Source organism: Tachysurus fulvidraco, chromosome 1 (assembly GCF_022655615.1).
Source record: "Tachysurus fulvidraco isolate hzauxx_2018 chromosome 1, HZAU_PFXX_2.0, whole genome shotgun sequence".
Taxonomy (NCBI): Eukaryota; Metazoa; Chordata; class Actinopteri; order Siluriformes; family Bagridae; genus Tachysurus; species Tachysurus fulvidraco.
In genome coordinates, this window is record NC_062518.1 from 3,325,167 (window position 1) to 3,346,344 (window position 21,178).

The following is a 21,178-nucleotide window of genomic DNA, read 5'->3' on the forward strand; positions in this document are numbered from 1 at the left end:
CGGACAGCTGTGCTCGCTCTCGGCAGGCGATTTTCTTGCGCTCGAGCAAGACGTCTCTCTGTGTGTCTGTGTGTGAGAGAGTGTGAGAGAAAGAGGAAGATCTGAGGAGGGAATAATCTACAAAATAAAAACAAAAGAAAGAAAGAAAAGCGAAGCACCAATAAAACGGAGGAGATTCTGGAGCAAGTGTAAATATTTCCTCAGGAAGAAGAAGAATAAGAAGAAGAATACGAAGGAGTCGGTTCGTTGTCGCTCCGTTTGCACCGACCGGTTTCAGGTGAGTCGATTCATTTCTACGTTTAAACCGTTAAGTTACTTTTAAAAAACACAAAAAGACGAAATATGTTTGTTAAGATTTAAGAAAAACATTAGAATTTCCTCAGAAAGAGCATTGAAATGGTGGAAAATCCCTCAAAAGTGTAAAGTTTGCAACACCAAAACTCCCCTCAGGTCAAACAGTTTTTTTTTTTTTTTTTTTTTTTTTTAAATTTATTTAACTGAAATGTAAAATTTTCCCTGAAAACCGTCATCATGAGTCACTTATTGTACTGTAAACCACCTGAAGATCATAACATCTCACAAATACTGAAGTGTTTTCGCATCTGTTGCTAATACGAAAGTCTGTGAAACGTCATCAGCGTGATGGTGAAGGTAAAACTCCCTTAGATGGTAAAGGAACCTTAAGAGGAACCAGACTCATCCTCATCCTCATCTGGGTGACATGAGGGTGTGATTTATAAATTTACAGTCTTATAAATGTTGTATTGATGAGGAGGTTGTTGTCCTCAAAGACCACATGGAGTTGGTATCTTCTGTTTAGTATAGCACAGTCTAACTGGAGCTGGAACATCTCTAGATGTCTAAGGATCCTCATAGTGTCTGGCTCAGGATCCTTACAGTGTCTGTTTCAGGATCCTCACAGTGTCTGCCTCAGGATCCTCACAGTGTCTGCCTCAGGATCCTCATAGTGTCTGCCTTAGGCTTCTTATAGTGTCTAGCTCAGGCTTCTTATAGTGTCTGCCTCAGGATCCTCATAGTGTCTGCCTCAGGATCCTCATAGTGTCTGTTTCAGGATCCTCATAGTGTCTGCCTCAGGTTCCTCATAGTGTCTGCCTCAGGTTCCTCATAGTGTCTGCCTCAGGTTCCTCATAGTGTCTGCCTCAGGTTCCTCATAGTGTCTGCCTCAGGTTCCTCATAGTGTCTGCCTCAGGTTCCTCATAGTGTCTGCCTCAGGCTTCTTATAGTGTCTGGCTCAGGATCATCATAGTGTCTGGCTCAGGCTTCTTATAGTGTCTGCCTCAGGCTTCTTATAGTGTCTGCCTCAGGATCCTCACAGTGTCTGCCTCAGGATCCACATAGTGTCTGTTTCAGGATCCTCATAGTGTCTGTTTCAAGATTATCATACTATCTGCCTCGGGATCCTCATAGTGTCCGTTTCAGGATCCACATAGTGTCTGTTTCAGGATTATCATACTATCCGACTCAGGATCCTCATAGTGTCTGCCTCAGGATCCTCATAGTGTCTGCCTCAGGATCCACATAGTGTCTGCCTCAGGATCCACATAGTGTCTGCCTCAGGATCCTCATAGTGTCTGTTTCAGGATCCTCATAGTGTCTGTTTCAGGATCCTCATAGTGTCCGTTTCAGGATCCTCATAGTGTCCGTTTCAGGATCCTCATAAAAAATAGCAGATTTCTGCAGCCTTTATTTTATTTTTTTTTATCTCAGATGTGAGTCTGTTTGAAAACCCCCAGTTTATATGACATACACGATATCCGTGAACCTGAAAGTTTGTAACCAATACGAGAATACAGCTTTATTTGGGTAAATAAACTTCATTCGAATATCCAGCTTCTCTCGAAACCTCCGACTGCAGCCGATACATCGCTCCAAATCGCTAGGAGCATAACTGCATGAGTCCTTTGTGCAGTAGCCAAGCAGCGAAAACGCCTTTGCCAATAACTGAGCTCTGCCTTCTGTCTAAACTAATGCTTCCCTTGTTAGCGTCCACACAGGAAATGGGTATTTTGATGAGAATGCAGCTTGGGCTGGTGATTCTCCGTCTAGTCGTTCGGGATCTCCGGCCACTTTGCACCTGTATTATGCACCGAGCACGGCACTAACCTGGTCATTTAGCACCGAAGCTAGTCATTACCTGCTTCAGGTGTGTTCAGGGTCGGCATCAAAACAAATCCTTGTCTGGTTTGAAGTTTGAACGTTGTTGGTACTGGGGAGTCTTGAGAGCCGTGCAGTCTTATCTGCTAAACAAGCAGAGGCTCAGAGACAGTCTTCAAAGAGAGTGTACTATAAATGACCCTCAAGTGCCTTCTGGAAAATGTTTCTTTACCTCCGACGAAGTTTCGCAGAAGATGATTAGAACTGTGAGAGATTAATATTGTGCGTTACTGTCAGACTTGCTGGAGAAGCAGAAGTTTTCTGTGTAGAGATCAGAGGTTGGCTTTGAGGTTGGAATTTTACATACTATTTACAGCTATTATATAGGCCATGTATAGTTTTAGCCAAGTGCATTATGGGTATTCTGTACAACGTTTTAGCCGTCTCAGTGGCACTTTGCTTCAGAAACCAAGCGATTCATTGCAAGCTTATTTATTTTGGGATAAAACTCCTAAACGAAAAAGAAAACTCGGCAGCTTTTTAGCTCGCTCAGCGTTCCGTACCTCTTTTTGGCTCGGGGTTGCGCAATTCTTCGGCTCACTTCGAGCGAGAGAGACCGAGAGAGACAGAAAGACAGAGAGAGTCAGACAGGCAAATAGACAGACAGATAGCGATAGTGATAGGTACAGACAGAGAGAACACGAGAGAGAGTGACAGACTGACAGAAAGATAGACATAGTGAGAAAGAGAGAGCTCTGCGCAGGAGCTCATCCACATCTGCATGCTGCATTTTGTCACCTCTGTATTCGATAAAAGACTTCGGAGAAATCATGTCACAGGACCGTAATAAACAATAGAGTGGTCGATGATGAAGCTTTCCAACATCAGCACGTCCAAAAACGTTTCCGTTCTTTATACCCCAGGAAGTGCCGGTTCATTTATTAACAAATGACACCTTTTACCTTTCTCCTGTCTGGGAAGCTTCTGGCTCTCCAAATAGTCATTCCTACTCAGAAAGTCATTCATTAATGAAACGAATCTTGATACTTTTCTGTTGACTAGGTGTGAATAAAGGAGTTTAAATACAGCGTCAGGGCATTGGCACTATCTGTGGGTAAATAATCGTGTGCATTTATCCAGGTTAATTTATGCAGTTAACCATTATTAACTGAGGTTTGAGCATCGCTTCATGCATGTTATTCACTTCCTGTTCTGTGCCACATTTCACTATCGGCACATACATCTGCTCTCTCTTCCACAGATAGTTAGCGTCGTCTTGACTTTTCTTCTGAAAGATAGAGGATCTGTGACTAAGGGTGCTTTCACACCTGATTTGTTTAGTTCGGTTGAATCGTACCAGAGTTCGATTGCTCATTTGGTGTGGTTCGTTTGGGCAGGTGAGAATGCAGCAATCGAACTCTGGTGCGCACCAAAAGCGGACCAAACGAGCGCACCGAGACCTCCTTGAAGAGGTGGTCTCGGTACGCTTTCAGACAAACCCTGGTACGGTTCGTTTGTGGTGAGAACAAGATCCAAGATCGAATAGACCTAACTGCAAAAAGTATTGCGCATTTTGGACTAAACCAGCCGTCTTAGTGGGTCGTTGGCAATATTTTCGGAAGATGAGCATGTCACAGTTTCGCAAAAGTTATGCTCGCCGCCTCCCGAAGTGTCTTGCGATGCGTCTTCGCCGTTCACAGTGCATTAAAATGATATTTTCAAACCGCATCCGCGCTTCATTCTGAAAATTAAGACTTTGCATAGAATGCTGTATACAAGCGATGTAGTAGATTACAACCACGAACATAATTGCTGCGCGCAGTCGTCTCTCCATGGTGTACCGTATGATGTATTTTCCTGTATTTTGAAATTGTAATGTAAAAAAATTTTTTGAAAATTTTGATGTTGTAAATTTAAATTTCCCGCACGTTTATTCTGACCAATCGGAAAGCAGTTTAGGAAATACGCTCAAAGACATGTGGCCAATGAGTGATGTGGATGTTATCACATGACTGCATTTTGGTTCGTTTCGACTGGTGCGGAACAGAACGATCAGTGTGGTGTGAAAAGGAACCAAAACTGCTAAAAAACTACAATGTATCATTTTTTGCTTTTGGTCCGGACCAAATGAACCGAACTATAGGTGTGAAAGCACCCTAAACGTGCTACAGAGATGTCCACACGAGCACAAGCGAACACGACTAATATATCGGACCAATCTTCTACGGTAGAAAGCTCGAAACGCCACAATCTTATATGTGCGGAAGGGAAAATCTTTGCTTTTTTAATTAAAAAAAAAAAAGGTGCGTCATTGTAAACGTTTTGTGAACACTTTCTGTGTGTTCATTTGTTCTTGGAATATTTATTCTAGTCCACAATCTAGTATTATAGTAGATAAATCAGGCCAGAGAGAAAGCAGACCGTATAGTACATAACGTACTGTATGAAGACTTTTTCTTTTCTTTTTTTTCATTACACGATGTGATGTCGTTGCTCACAAATAAACCAATCGCTCGTTAGTGCTACTTAAAATACTAAATCGTTGTGTCTTTTAAAATGGAATAAATTAATTCAGTTCAATTCAAGTTTATTTGTATAGCGCTTTTTACAATTGACATTGTCTCAAAGCAGCTTTACAGAACATAAACAATGCTGCATAAACAACTACAGGAAAAAGAAATTGAAGTCACGAAGCCAACAATGTAAACCTTCTCGTCTGTGATCCATCGAGCACGTCTGGGTCTAGTGCTACTGCTTGAGATGATGCTTTGGTCCACTTTGGTAAACAAATCCTTACTTCAAAAGCAGTTAAGCACCTGGAATTGGAAAAGACGACGGTAGGATGGAAGGACATCGTTGATATCAACCCACCACCCTCTGTTTTTCTCTGTTTCTCTCTCTCTCTCCCTCTCTGTGCTTCTCTTTCTCTTTCTTTCTCTCTCTCTTTCTCCCTCTCTCTATCTCTCTCTCGCTCTCTCTCTCTCTCTGCTTTTCTGTGTTTCTCTTTCTCTCTCTCCCTCTCCCTCTCCCTCTCTCTCTCTCTCTCTCTCTCTCTCTCTCTCTCTCTCTCTCTCTCTCTCTCACTCACACACGGTCTTCAATCCCTGCCTGTTTTTTTTTTGTTGGAGTGTTTGGATTGTGTTCTGTCTCGGTAGCTTTGAATGAAGGTTTCTGGCAAATGAATGGTGACTATTCGAAGTAATATGAGAGTCGGGCACGGATCGAAAATTAAAGCCAAACTCCTCGAATTGGACGTAACCGAATAAAGCGGGAAGCAGCACAGCAATTCTGCCATCTGTTTCTTTTCAGACGCTCTGTTTTATTCCGTTTCCACACTAAAGCGTGTGATCGGGATTAGATCCAGTCTGCATCTTTATTTTATTTTTTAGAGGGCAGATTTGCACTCTGGTCATTGTGGAGCAGTAAAGGGATAAGCAGTTGTGTTAGTGTGTGTGTGTGTGTGTGAGAGAGAGAGAGAGAGAGAGATGGAGGTGGTTTAATTTGTAGTAGTGAAAGAAATCCATCTCAGCTTTATTGTGTCTGAGTCGATCGATCTCACCTTATTATGGCTCCGAACAGAGAGCCCTCTGTTTGTGGAGACTCGCACAGATCTGTGATCAGTCGTCTTCTTTCAGCTCTAATGGGAAATCATTTAGATGCAGGTCTGAAACCAGTGACAACACCAGGCTAATGGAAGTTGCTTTCTTTAGAATCTTTCCCTTTTAACTCTCGTACACACCCCGAGAGCTCACACGGGGTTCCTGCTAGTTCACAGGGGTTTATTATAGACTTGGCAGGAAGTTGAGGTCAGGTGAGGCAGGCAGGTGTAAAAACATCTAAACGTCATGAGGTCGGTGCTCAGTGCTTGTGTTTGTGGAAGTCTTTGGTGGAAGACACGTCTGTCATTATACAGCAGATTTATTTAGTGGAAAATACATAACATAAACGTACACATACATACACATATACAGACATGCACACACAGGTACATTTCTCTTACTTTGTTTAGCCCTACTAATTATTAATTCAGTAATTTAATGCTAGCTAACAGAAAAAACAAACCAGTTTTGCTTATGAGAACCGAACATACAGCAACCTTACCACATCAACACTGTCACATGTTCCTGCCCTTATCGGGACACTTAGTCTTGGACTATGGTCAAGAACATGGTCAAGGTGGGGGTGGGGACTTTCCTCAGTAGAACTGCCACCGCCACCTACATGTCGATCATCGATTGGATCGGATGTGTCAGCATTAGCATTAATAAAAAATAATTACATGCGGAGTTTCGGAACAAAACGTGTGTTCCCATCACTCTGTAAACCACTCTCGCTTAGAGAAGGCCGCGTGTAGGAGAAGGTTGAGGATGCGGTTCAGGATTCGGCACAAGCGTGGGTGGGTGGGTGTGAGTGTGTGTGTGCTCGTGCTTAATGGCAGTTCTCTCTCTTAATGTGTATGAACTTAATTTTTTTCTCGTGTCTCACAAACACAAGTAACGTTTATTTTCATTATCGGGTTCTGTTAGCAGCCGCTTGTATGACTGAGCCAAAACACGTGGGACAGAGGAGTCGATGAGAACGTCGCTAAAAACAGGCTGAGAATTTTGGGAGTGTGTTGTAGTTCACAGAAATAACTTCCTGGTCTCACACACTTATTGCAGTGTTTCAGCTTCAGCTGCTGTGTGTGTGTGTGTGTGTGTCTGCTACCTTCATTCCAACGTGGTCCCGTTGTCTCTCCCAATGAGTAATGAGACCATGATGAGCCTGACACTCATTTATAATCCTGCTCTACATTTCCAGCCCATGTGACTGATACTGTGGTGTGTGTGTGTTCTCATATAATCCATCACTCCTTCACCAGTTTCTGTTTCATTCTTTCTATTTCATAGTTTAAATTTATAGCATTAAGCATACGCGCTTATCCAGATCGACTTACAATTTGTTTTTATCTCATTTTCTACAAATGAACATTCCCCTTTATCAGGGGCCCAGGAGTGGCAGCTTGGGCTGGGATTTAAACTCACAACCTTCTAATTGGTAACCCAAGCTTTATATGCATGACCATATACAGGTACAGTATTGCCAAAGCATCACGGCAAAGAGAAGAACAACGCTTATTAACAATCATATTATGTAGAACATTGGAAAATCATTGGGGTGTGCATGTGTGTGTGAGTGTGTGTGAGTGTGTGTGAGTGTGTGTGAGTGTGTGTGTGTGTGTGAGAGAGAGAGTGTGTGTGTGTGTGTGAGAGAGAGTGTGTGTGTGTGTGTGAGAGAGAGTGAGAGAGAGTGTGTGAGTGTGTGTGTGTGTGAGTGTGTGTGAGTGTGTGTGAGTGTGTGTGAGTGTGTGTGAGTGTGTGTGAGTGTGTGTGAGTGTGTGTGAGAGAGAGTGTGTGTGTGTGTGAGAGAGAGTGTGTGTGTGTGTGAGAGAGAGTGTGTGTGTGTGTGAGAGAGAGTGTGTGTGTGTGTGAGAGAGAGTGTGTGAGTGAGTGTGAGTGTGAGTGAGTGTGAGTGAGTGTGTGTGAGTGTGTGTGAGTGTGTGTGAGAGAGGGTGTGTGAGAGAGGGTGTGTGAGAGAGGGTGTGTGAGAGAGGGTGTGTGAGAGAGGGTGTGTGAGAGAGGGGGTGTGAGTGAGCGAGGGGGTGTGTGAGAGCGAGGGGGTGTGTGTGAGAGGGGCTGTGTGTGAGAGGGGCTGTGTGTGAGAGGGTGTGTGTGTGAGAGGGGGTGTGTGTGTGAGAGGGGGTGTGTGTGTGAGAGGGGGTGTGTGTGTGAGAGGGGCTGTGAGTGAGAGGGTGTGTGTGAGAGGGTGAGTGAGAGGGTGTGTGAACTTTTGAATTTTTTTTATATATATCTCACGTATATGTTCAACTCTCTCTCTCTCTCTCTGTCTCTCTCTCTCGCTCTCTCTCTTAGTTATTTAGTATTTTTTTGCGAATCCTGAACCCTACAAGTCTGAACTGTTACTATAGAAACAGAAATGTGTTGAGGTGAGCGCATTAACATAAATAACACACAGAAGAGAAGAGCTGCGCCGTTACACAAACACATCGCTCATTTTCTGACCAATCACGTTGGAGATTTCAGAGGAAACTCGAAGCTCTCTATCTTCACCTCTGACTTCAGTTCCTTTTGTCGCTTTGCACTCTGACACCTTCAGACCACATGCTTTATTTTAGACGCGTGGCTCCGTGCATCCTGTCATCATATTTTAACTCGAGCTATTATAATGCTGATAACCTTTTTTTTTGGTTGTTGTTGTTAAACAGTTTGTTAAACGCTTAATAGTGTGAACAGCAGATCACCGACTAATCCGACTAATTCACAATCGACTAAAAAAAGTCAAGGAAAACTTTGATTATTAGACACATGAACCGATGCACGGTACAAACTTTTTTCAGTGGAGTTTACATGTTCTCCTGTGCTTTAGCAGTTAGCTCTGGGTTCTCCGGGTTCCTCCCCACTTCAAAGATGCGTTATAGTGACGTGACGACGACGTGACGTAGCGTGACATACAGCTAGGTACGGTGACCCATACTCAGAATTCATTCTCTGCATTTAACCCATCCAAAGTGCACACACACAGCAGTGAACACACACACATACACACACAGCAGTGAACACACACACGTAGCAGTGGGCAGCCATTTATGCTGCGGAGCCCGGGGAGCAGTTGGGGGGGTTCGGTGCCTTGCTCAATGCCCGAGACTCGAACCCACAACCTTAGGGTTAGGAGTCAAACTCTCTAACCATTAGGCCACAACTTTATAGGCTGAATGGCATCTTGAAATCACGAATGGATGTGTGTGTGTGTGTGTGAGTGAGAGAGAGTGATTGTGCCCCGCGCTGGTTTAGCATGCCATCCAGCGTGTAGACTCCATGTTCCTCTCGGCCCTATGCAGGAAAAAGTGCTACAGAAAATGGGTGGTGTGGGAGAGGGAATACGAGTGTGTTTAGGAACTCTCTTAGGACCAACCTTATCTTTCCTTGAAAGTCTTTGTGTATTTTTGAACATGAAGACAGGAAATTACCCTCATTAAAGCACAAACACACACACACACACAAAACCTTTGTTGACAACCTTCGACATGTTTTTTTTTTCCACAGAACCGCTCACGAACACACCAAGATCGATCGATTTAACTTTCATATCTAAATATAAAACGCTGCGTGATTCACAGACGTCAGACGATCGTAAGGATCCGTGTCGTACAAAGAGCGAGTGAAAAACCGCTAATCTAAAATCCTTTACATCGTAACTCAGCGATTCAGTAACACACAGCTGTGCTCTCGGACTAAATCCATCCTCTGGTCGTTTGTCTTCTGTTAATCAGCGAGTCTGCATTGTTTGTTGGGCAGACAGCCGCATTATCGATCCAAAGTCGAATGTGGTTTCCCAGAGCGCTCATTAGATTATGTTACATTAACCGTGATGTCACGTTTCATCATCTGTTTGATCAGGAAGCTGTTTTTCCAACAAAAGAAAAAAAAAATGAATCAACATTCTGAATTGGTCGAAGTGGTGATGCGTCACTATGTGGCTAGGAAGGTCAGGCTAATATTATATATACAATACACACACACACACACGCACGCACGCACACACACGAACGCGCGCACACACATGCACACACACACTCACACACACATACACGCACACACATTTCCTCTCTTCACCACACATACACACACACACACACGCAGTATAATTATTACTCCCTCTGGCTGGCTGCATACAGGCCTCCAGCAATAAATCAAATTTTCCTGTAAAGATCATTGCTAAACCTTTCAGCATTGTTTACAACATCACAGTATTATAATAAACACACAATGACCCTCTGTTGTCTCTACACCAGTTCCATCCACCATGTTGTACTTGATGGTCGAAAGAAAGGATGGAGTTGCCTTTTCTGAGAAGGACACGCTCTATCTCTGTTGGAGTACAAACAGTGTGATACTGGCAAAATATAATGGCATGGCGGTGTAGAGGCACAGCATGTTATTTCGCCATCTCTCAGCTTCCCCGAGCGGTCCTGAGCTCTGATTACTGTCACTGAGTTTCATATGTTCTCCATTCAGTCCTCTTGCACTTCCTATCTAATTCATTCATTCAGCCATCTAGCCAACCACACATCCATCCAACCACCCACTTTCCAATCTATAGAGTCATCCGTGCAACCAACCGACCTACAACCTATTAAACCCACTCATCAAACTGTCCTTCAAACTAGCATTAACATTCCTCTGTATCCATTCACCAGTCCATCTATTCATCCCTCCATCTATGTATCATTTATTTAAAAATCTCTCTGTCTCTCTCTCTCTCTGTCTCTCTCTCTCTGTCTCTCTCTCTCTCTCTCTCTCTCTCGTGGTCTCTTTCTCTCTCTCTCTCTCTCTCTCTCTCTCTCTCTCTCTCTCTCTCTCTCTCTCTCTCTCTCTTGGTCTCTTTCTTCCTCTCTCTCTCGGTCTCTTTCTCTCTCTCTCTCTCTCTCTCTCTCTCTCTCTGAGCATTGGTGGCTCAACTGGTTGTTGCTTGGAGGGTTCAAGCCCCAACACTGCCAAGCTGCCACTATTGGGCCCTTGAACAAGGCCCTTAACCCTCCCACCACTGGTGCTGTATCATGGCTGACCCTGTGCTCTGAACCTCAACCTCCAAAGATATGTAAAGAAAGAACACAACCACATACACACACATTGTCATTCCTTCTGCCTTGACCAGACCTGAGTAAGTTGAGACTCGTCTTACCATGCCGTTAGTCAGTCATGATGTTTTCATATCCACACTTGGCTATGATTGGCTGAGGGAGTTGTAGTGCTCAAAAATTGGCATTATCAGGTTTATGATGAAAATGATGAATTAAAATGGTGTCTGTGTTAGTGATACTTCATCATTACCCACATCTACAGTGTATCCAACCATCTTCTAGCCATCTCCTGTACTGTTGTTATTGTACATAGTGCGTGTTATGGAAATGCAAAGCATTGACGTCAAGTACCGAGGGGTGTGTGTGTGTGTGTGTGAGAGAGAGAGACAGAGAGAAAGATAGAGAAAGAGAGAGAGAAAGAATAAGAGAGAGAAAGAGAGAGAGAAAGGGAGAGAAAGAGAGTGAGAGAGAGAGAGAGAAAGAGAGAGAGACTGATTATAAGTTGTTCATCTTTGAACCAGCCAGGTTTTAAGGTGACATCTTTGACTTAACCTTCTCTGACTCTTCGTACTTCAAGAAAAGAAACATGGAGTTCATACCATTTTACACACACACACACACACACACACACACACACACACACACACACACACACAAGTCAAGTCAAGAAGCTTTTTATTGCCATTTCAACCATATACAGTATGTCTGATGCAGTACACACTGAAATGAAACGACGTTTCTCCAGCACCAGGGAGCTACATAAAATGACATAAAGCTACAATAAAAGACAAAACAATTATAAAGTACATCGTGCTACTGGAGCAAATGTGAACATATACATACTTATGTAGTAGCAACAGTCTGATGAGGTATTGAAATGTGGTGTGTGCAATAACAGCAATTAAGTGAGTGATTAGTGTATTCACACAGTGTGTGTGTGTGTGTGTGTGTGTGTGTGTGTGTGTGTGTGTGTCCCCGGTATAGTTCAGTTTTGTTAAGAAGTCTGATGGCTTGACGGAAGAATCTATTACACAGTCTGGTTTTGGGGGCCCGAATGCTACGGTACCTTTTTCCAGATGGCAGGAGAGTAAAGAGTGTGTGTGAGGAGTGTGTGAGGTCATCCACAATGCTGTTGGCTTGGCGGACGCAGCGTGCGTTACGAACGTCCTTGACAGAGGGAAGATAGATGCCGACGATCTTCTCAGCCGTCCTCACTTTCCGACAAGGGTCTCGCGTTCCGCTTCGAACCAGACAGTGACGCAGTTGCTCAGGACGTCCTCAACGGTCCCTCTGTAAACGTGTTCAGGATGAGGGACGATCCAACAGCCCATTCACCTCTCCATTTGTCCACCCACTCATTCTGCCTGTCCTGTCCATCTCTCCTTTAAAGATGCTCTTCACTGCTCACTTTCATTTCCTCTTCCCCTCCTCATGAACAGAACAGACAACAACACAGGGCTCTGCCTCATACGTCATGTCTCTTTAACACGAGCGTTTACACAGCGCGACGTCTATCTAATCATGACTTTGTGAACGTGTGTACAGTATTATGTGGATCCTGCGGTACAGAAAGTAATCGTCTGTAATGTGAGTGGGAGGAAAAAGAAAGGCAGAGCTCGTCTCAAGAGACGGATAAAGCAGGAGGAGCGTCTTCGGTTTTCGAAAGGAACCAGAGTACCTAAAGCTGCTGAAAATTTATCACGCAGCCCCCGTTAGACGTCGCATAGTTTCCGTCCCGTCCTGCGTTTCTGAGAGTCGAAGTAACGGATAACGGCGCAGTTAAAAGTACAGATTGAGAGAACCGCCCAAACAGATGTACCGTTGGATGCGTCCCGTATGCTAGAGTGTGAGAAGGAGCTCTTAGTAGAAAATAAAGTCATCCATCATACTGTATGTAGAAAAGAGAATGGGGTTATTTTTCTCATCACAGCTTTATTAAGGTGACAAAAAGCAAATTTAGCAAATTATTTCGACCCGTGTTTTGCAGATGATGTAATTGACGCCTCGTAGCTCGGACCGTTCTTTATAACGTCTGCCGAAGCTAGTAGGAACTGCGTCTAGACATAAATCGTAGCGTCTAACACAGAGCCTAACGCTGCTATTTGGCAAGGCATGGTGAAGGTTTGTGTGTGTGTGTGTGTGTGTGTGTGTGTGTGTGTGAAGGCTTTGTGAAAATGAATCTGTAAGGACCGCTAAAAACATGCTTCTCTTTTTCTCTTACTTTGTCCACTGGATTCCCACAGAAAAAGTTTATTCGGTTTGTCTTCCATCAATTTTGTTTCTCTGTTTTGTCTGGTTCTCTTTATATGTGGTTCTGTCCTGCTCTGTTGCTAGGGAAATGAGTCACGGTTGCTAAGGAAATGAGAGAAAGAAAGTGTGTGCGCTTTAGTTTGTGTAGCACACGTTCGTAAGCGGCCTTGGCGCTCATGCATGCGGATAGAAAATGGCAAGTTTCATCTTCTGCTTTTCGTGTGGCTGCATTTAGTACTGAAACCTGCATGCTGGAAGAAAAAAAAACAAGCTCAGACCCGTTTAACGCATGCAGGCTGAAAGTAAGCAAACAGAAACAAACGAACAAGACAAGCTTCAGTAAAAAAAAAAAAGCAGGTTATCTTCAGCGGTAACACCAGTTTACCATCAGGATCATTATCAGATTCACCAGATCAACTTCGACTGATAAAGTGGCATTTGCAAGCATCACAACGTTATAAAGACGAATTTATTTCTCAACGTTTCTGCCCAGTTTGTTCCCCCATCAGAGAGCGAGGTCTGACCCCTGCTTCCTCTGAGACGGGTATCAGATACTTTCAGCCTTCTTCCGCATACATGTCGATTTTCTGTAGACTCAAAAGAAACGTGTTCTTGACGCATCGCTCGCTGAATCGAAAAAAGTCCGGATAAAAACATCAGCACTAAGTGATTTTTTCAAAACAGCAAAGGTTATTATTTTTTTATTTTTACCCAGAGAAAATTACAGAAGCGTCGTGTCTCTATTGAAAAGATTATTTTCCTGCCAGCACAAATGGGCCGGATCTAAAACGAACCTAGAGTTGTTATGAGACAGCACAGCAACAGCAAAAACAGAAGATTTTTATTGTCTGTGGTTGAATAAGCGCCGTAAGTTTTGTACCAACAACAAATTAGTGACTTTATTACCCTAAAAGTAGAAAAGGGACTTCGTCGTGAACATCAGTCGTCACTCGGTGCCTGCCAAAACCGTGCAACCTCCCAGTACCGAACCCCATTTGGCCAGACATGGAGACGACAGAATTGAGAAAAATGCTCATTTAGATTTCCGTCATCTTTACTACGCTTAACGCGTATAAGACAAAAGCATTACGTGGTTTCTATTGTAAAGCTGCTCACAGACACACACACACACACACACACACACAGAGTAAGATGAGGAGGAAAATACACACCAAGGACTCACCTGAAATGTCTTGTCTGTACACGTCGGCTCATACTTTGTCTCTCTCTCTCTCTCTCTCTCTCTCTCTCTCTCTCTCTCTCTCACACACACACACACACACACACACACACACACACACACACACACACACACAGCTTTTGTAGCACTCTGCTCTAACACACCCATTTTAATCACCGCCTTTATGAACACGTCCTTAGTTAAGAATGATCCGTCGTTTACCGCTCTGGAGAACAATCCGTAATAATTAACGTACAGAATCCCATAATAATAATCTGTCAGTTATATTAAAGGTCATTTATCACCGGTGCTTTAGTGAGTTTTGTTCTGCAGTTAGTTCCAGTAACAATCAGGCAACACTCGACTTCTCTGAGCGTTTCATATCGTACAGCGCGTCAGCGTACCTCAAGGAATAATGATGCAGAAATCTAATTCGGAGGCTGTGGTCAGTAGTGACGTGATCGTGACGGCATCGTTTTTTTCTTTCCAAGGGTGTAAACCCTTAGCGACTCGGAAGTCGGGACGAATATACAGTAATGGCCAACCGGGCGACAGCGCGATGTTTTCTTTTTTTTTTTTTTTCTTTTACCCAAACCAACTAAGAGTCTCGATGACTTATTTCCTGTTAGTAATCGGTTCTATAATTGGTTTTATGGTTTAGGCTGCAGTTATACGAACAGTATGAAAAGTATAAAGCAGAGGCTCGGGCTGATCGTCTCAACTTTTCATCCCCGAAAGTAGAACACAGTCCATGTAACAATGTTATTCTGCACTGTGACACACTTTTAACAGATCAGAGTCGGGATGACAAACAAAACGAAAAACAAAACTAACGTGTAGCCAACGAGCAGAAAGGGGCGTGTCTTGTCGATATGGGTGGAGAGTGTGTTCGGTGCGCATGTGTGACATTAGCAGAAAGCGGTTTTAACATCGACATGGAGGATAAAAAGAAAGAAAGAAAGCGAAGAAAGGCTTACGATAAGGCAAGAAGTAGGACGTGTTAATATAGGATCAGCTTTCCAGCGCTGGAGAGAACTGAAGGAGCAGGAAGTTGGCCACATATTCACAGGTTGGAGTTTCCCGAGTCAATAACTCCTGAGCTAAACGCTGTTACTACACAAATAACACCTCTTTTCTATCGTAGTGATGTAGAGAGGCAGCTACAACCGCGTTTTGTGTAGTAACAGCGTTTAGCTCAGGAGTTATTGACTCGGGAAACCCTGACCTGTGAATATGTGGCCGACTTTACTTAAGACGCCGAGGCGCTTTTTTCCTTCTCGATACGTGAGTAACGTTGGTTTTGCTTTGTTACACAGAACTAATATATGCCTTTGTCCTTTACATGATTATGCTTGTGTGGCATTTTTGCTTGTTTGTTTATCTACAATCGTATTGTTCTTCCCTTCAGCTATGAAAAAGACACGTTTCTTTCTATTAGTCGCCTGGGTTACGTATGTATATGTGGGCGGAGCTATCGATACAGGGGTGGGACCCATTTGGGTTAGGGGCGTGTTTGTTGTGGTGATTTCAAATGTCAACATTGGCTTTCAAACAACGGAGACCCCACCTTTAACATCATGACAATTCTTCACTGTATTTCCTACTGTATTTATTACACAAAAGACAAAAATGGCTCCAAGAAGCACAGATGGTGTAAAAAAAAAAGCTCAAGCCATAAAAAACCTGTCACACACTCCTGAGATGTTGCATTGCAAAGGTTTCGTCATGATTGACAGCTAGTTAGCATGCGAGCGTGTGCTTTTCGGGTGACGTCACGCCGTTAGCAGGTAGCAGCCTGCTGTTTTAAAAAGAACAAGAAAGGACACACTTCATCGAGATCAGTAGCTGAGCCTAGTGTAAGGTTACGGCAATGAATTTCTTCTGTGTTGTATCTGTATAACACGTGCAGAGGTGGATGGAGGCGTTTGTTTTACTTGTTTAGTGAAATGCAAAATGTCCATCAGTCTGTGCTTTCAGTATGTTAATGTGAGTTCTGATGTGATGTGCGTGTGTGTGGGAGTGAGTGTGTGTGTGTGTGTGTGTGTGTGTGTGTGTGTGTGTGTGTGTGTGTGTAAATCTACGCTAACTATACAAGAAAAGGCTGCGTGTGTGTGCGTCTTAAAAGGAAGATGAGTAACGATCTGTGATCGCACTGTCATTACAGCTCAGCTAATAATCAACCAACAGCGTTCACACTCACACAAACTCCACATTTCTCTCACGCGCACACACACACACACACGCACGCACGCACGAACACACACACACACACACAAACTCCACATCTCTTTCACGCACACACACACATGCACGCACACTCACACACAAACTTCACATCTCTTTCACGCACGCACAAACACACACATACAAACACACACACAAACTCCACATCTTTTTCACTGCATGCACGCACACACACACACACACACACACACACACACACACACACACAAACTTCACATCTCTTTCACGCACACACACACGCGCACGCACGCACACACACAAACTCCACATCTCTTTCACGCGCACACACACACACACAAACTCCACATCTCTTTCACACGTACACACACACACACACGCACGCACACTCGCGCACACTCACACACAAACTTCACATCTCTTTCACACACGCACAAACACACACACACATACAAACACACACAAACTCCACATCTTTTTCACTGCATGCACGCACACACACACACACACACACAAACTCCACATCTCTTTCACACACACGCGCACACACGCACGCACACTCACAAAAACTTCACATCTCTTTCACACAAGCACAAACACACACATACAAACACACACACACAAACTCCACATCTTTTTCACTGCATGCACCCACACACACACACACACACACACACACACACACACACACACAAACTCCACATCTCTTTCACTGCATGCACGCACACACACACACACACACACACACACACACACACACACACAAACTCCACATCTCTTTCACTGCATGCACACACACACACACACACACACACACACACACACACACACACACACACACACACACACACAAACTCCACATCTCTTTCACTGCATGCACACACACACACACACACACAAAAACTCCACATCTTTCACTACACACACACACACACACACACACACACACACACACAAACTCCACAGCTCTCTCACTGCATGCACGCACACACACACACACACACACACACACACAAGTAAAGTTGTAAACAAAGTGCGTGTGGTGCATATTTCAAGGTTACAGACTTTTGAATGGTTTTGTTAGTGTGTTTGGGAAAGGGAAAGAGAAGGAGGGAGGGAGGAAGGAAAAAACTTATGAATTGGAAGAACATTCAGTTGATGTACTCACCAAGCTTGTCTTTCTATTTTCATTTTCTGTTTCCTTTTTTCTTCCTTTTCCCTTCTTTTCTTTCTTAAGACTAAGTAACAGTTTCTTTTTTTTTTATTGACCACCATTTTTAATAAAAAATTTTATGAATCAGTAAAAATATTTTTTTCTTTCTTCCTTCCTTTTTTCCCTACTCCCTCACAACCCTTCCTTCCCTAACCTACCCTTCCTTACCCTGTCATTCCCTCCCCTTCCCCTAACATACCAAGCCTTACCCTATGCTTCAATGCCCATTCATAACCTTTCTGTCTTTTCCTACCCTTTCCTACCCTTCATTTGCCTTCCTATTCCCACTGAACCTTGAATCTTTTAATATCTGTCATGAAAAAAAAATCAATGAAACATGTTTGTGCTTTATATAAGAACGTCTCTGTCTCGAAGTACAACAAACTTCAGTAAAGGACGACTGCATTTGTTGCTGGCTTTTGCCCTTTAAAATTGAATACACTCCTGGTAGTGTGTCTGTGTGTTTGAGGGATAGCGTGTGTGTGCGTGTGTGTGAGCGTGTGTGAGCGTGTGTGAGCGTGTGTGAGCATGCGTATGTGTAGGTGTCCAAACAGGCGAGCATATTTTTATTGCGTAATGCTTTAAACACGGTCTTTTGTAGCACATTCCACTGCTCATAGCTACGGTGACAGAAACGTGTGTAAAAGAACTAGGGCACACATACTTGCCCGGTGTCCACACACACACACACACACACACACACACACACACACACACACACACACACACACACAGCTGAACCAGCGTAATTGAACACTGGGGCACTGAGCTACATGTACAAGGAGTCTTTTGAGATCAGAGCGACAGGAGAGAGGAGTGTGGAGAGAGAGGAGGTGACAGATGTGTGTGTGTGTGTGTGTGTGGGAGAGAGAGAGACAGACCGAAAGAGAGAGACAGAGAGACAGACCGAGAGAGACAGAGAGAGAGAGACAGACCGAAAGAGAGAGACAGAGAGACAGACCGAGAGAGAGAGAGAGACAGAGACAGACCGAGAGAGAGAGAGACAGAGACAGACCGAGAGAGAGAGAGACAGAGACAGACCGAGAGAGAGAGAGACAGAGACAGACCGAGAGAGAGAGAGAGAGAGAGAGAGACAGAGACAGACAGACAGAGAGAGAGAGAGAGAGATACTGGGACAGAGATGGGGAGAGAGAGAGATACTGAGACAGAGAGAGAGAGAGAGAGAATCAGAGAGGGAGAGAGAGAGAGAGAGAGAGAGATACTGAGACAGAGAGAGGGAGAGAAACAGAGAGAGAGAATCAGAGAGGGAGAAAGAGAGAGAGAGAGAGACAGACCGAGAGAGAGAGAAAGAGAGAGAAAAGTAAGAGTAAGTGGAGTCCTGACTTTAGTCCTTTTGCTCTGTCCAAACCAGCGTAAAATCCTTGTTTTTATTTTATTTTCAATTTATTTAATTAATTTTTTTAATAAATAAAATAATAATAATAAAAAATAAATAATGATAATAATGAAGGTTGTGTGGAAAAGAGGTGTGAACCAGAAGCACGAAGCCTCCATACGACGGTGCCGTTTCCTCCATCACAGTGTCACGTGTGCAGCTCTACAGCAGTTTCATCCTCATCACATTAGTATTTAAGTTAAACGGAGACTGAAGGCAGTTTGTGTAAATACTTTGCACAAGTTTGTGTTGTGACAGAGTTAAAACGTTACGTAAGTTGTGGGTTAGCTGTAAAAGTTATGTAACTCTTCTGCTCATGTCTCAGGGTTCAGCGTGAAGCGTTTAGAGAACAAGATTCACTAAGAGGAAGACGCACAAAAATTCTCTAGGATTGAGTTCCTTTTCTTGGAACAAATTGTTTAAATTATTTATTCATCGCATTTATGAAAAAATAATAAATAATGAAAAAAAAAAAACATCAACATTAGTAACGGGGGAAAATCGGTGCCTTGTGGAAAAGTTTATTTTTCAAAAGGATCATATATTCTGTTGAGCTGAGTGCAATTCCGTTGGTTTAACAAAACAGCCAGAGCAGTACGGATTTATTTGTTTGTTTGTTTGTTTGTTTGTTTGTTTGTTTAAATGACCAGACGTTACTCTTATTTACTCTTGTTCCCCAACTAACACATTTTACCAGATATGAAGAAAGCTGTAAAATAATTAACCATGGAAAACTTTTAATAGACTGCAGTCAGTAGTGACCACACACACACACACACACACACACACACACACACACACACACACACACACACACTACTGCAGGTGAGTCATCTAATTGCTTGTGACAGTCTGTAATGATAAAATGAGTCTTTGGTGTCATCTTACACACACACACACAGACACACACAGATGGGTTACAGGTTTTGTCTACTCTTAATTTTTTTAGAATGGCTGATATTTAAAGCATAACAATGAGTCATGAGTTCTGTACTCGTGTGTGTGTGTGTGTGAGTGTGTGTGTGAGTGTGTGTGAGAGAGTGTGTGTGTGAGTGAGTGTGTGTGTGAGTGTGTGTGAGAGAGTGTGTGTGTGAGAGAGTGTGTGTGTGAGAGAGTGTGTGTGTGAGAGAGTGTGTGTGTGAGAGAGTGTGTGTGTGAGAGAGTGCGTGTGAGAGAGTGCGTGTGAGAGAGTGCGTGTGAGAGAGTGCGTGTGAGAGAGTGCGTGTGAGAGAGTGCGTGTGAGAGAGTGCGTGTGAGAGAGTGCGTGTGAGAGAGTGCGTGTGAGAGAGTGCGTGTGAGAGAGTGCGTGTGAGAGAGTGCGTGTGAGAGAGTGCGTGTGAGAGAGTGCGTGTGAGAGAGTGCGTGTGAGAGAGTGCGTGTGAGAGAGTGCGTGTGAGAGAGTGCGTGTGAGAGAGTGCGTGTGAGAGAGTGCGTGTGTGAGAGTGTGTGTGTGTGTGTGTGAGTGTGTGTGTGTGTGTATGTGAGTGTGTGTGTATGTGAGTGTGTGTGTATGTGAGTGTGTGTGTATGTGAGTGTGTGTGTGAGAGAGTGTGTGTGTGAGAGAGTGTGTGTGTGAGAGAGAGTGTGTGTGTGAGTGTGTGTGTGAGTGTGTGTGTGTGTGAGTGTATAAAACTTCAAATTTATAATGAGCTTATTTAATATAATATATTTATATTTAAGTCAATTCTCTCTCTCTCTTTCTCTCTCTGTTTTTCACGTGCTCTCTTTCCCTCTCTCTGTCTCCCTCTATCTCTTCATCTCCTTCTCTCTCTCTCTCTCTCTCTCTCTCTCTCTCTCTCTCTCTCTCTCTAAATCGTTCATCATCGTTATGTTTTTTGATGTGATCGTATACAGTCTGATGAACTAGAAGGATGTAGCAATAGATTATAAACCGTTGGTTTTCGGTTCTCGTGTAATTAATCGGCTGCCGTTGTAACGACGCTGTAGTAACGAAAACCCTGTTCGTTTTGGCACAAACTCTGTCTGTTTTAACCATAATGACACGGAGCAGATGGTCCTGCGTGTCGACGAGTAAACACTTGCACTTTATTACACTCCCCAGGCAGCGTTATTACTCCAGTGGTCGTCCGGATCCGACTCTGTATCTTCACCACACGCTGTTTAATCTGTCAGTCAAGCTGAAGTTCATTACTGCTGTGAACAGCTTTGTTTTTATAGCTG

At 43.6% G+C, this 21,178-nt stretch overlaps 1 protein-coding gene across 2 annotated transcripts in view; it reads left to right on the forward strand.

Annotated features, from left to right (window-relative positions):
• The window catches only part of adcy7 (adenylate cyclase 7), a 63,113-nt gene continuing 41,935 nt past the window's right edge, over positions 1-21,178 (forward strand). Inside the window, exon 1 of one of the 2 annotated variants that reach the window (XM_047811690.1) lies at positions 1-277. The gene's annotated coding sequence lies outside the window, so the exon portion shown is untranslated. The remainder of the gene's footprint in view (positions 278-21,178) is intronic. The other variant, XM_047811693.1, reaches the window with a different exon arrangement.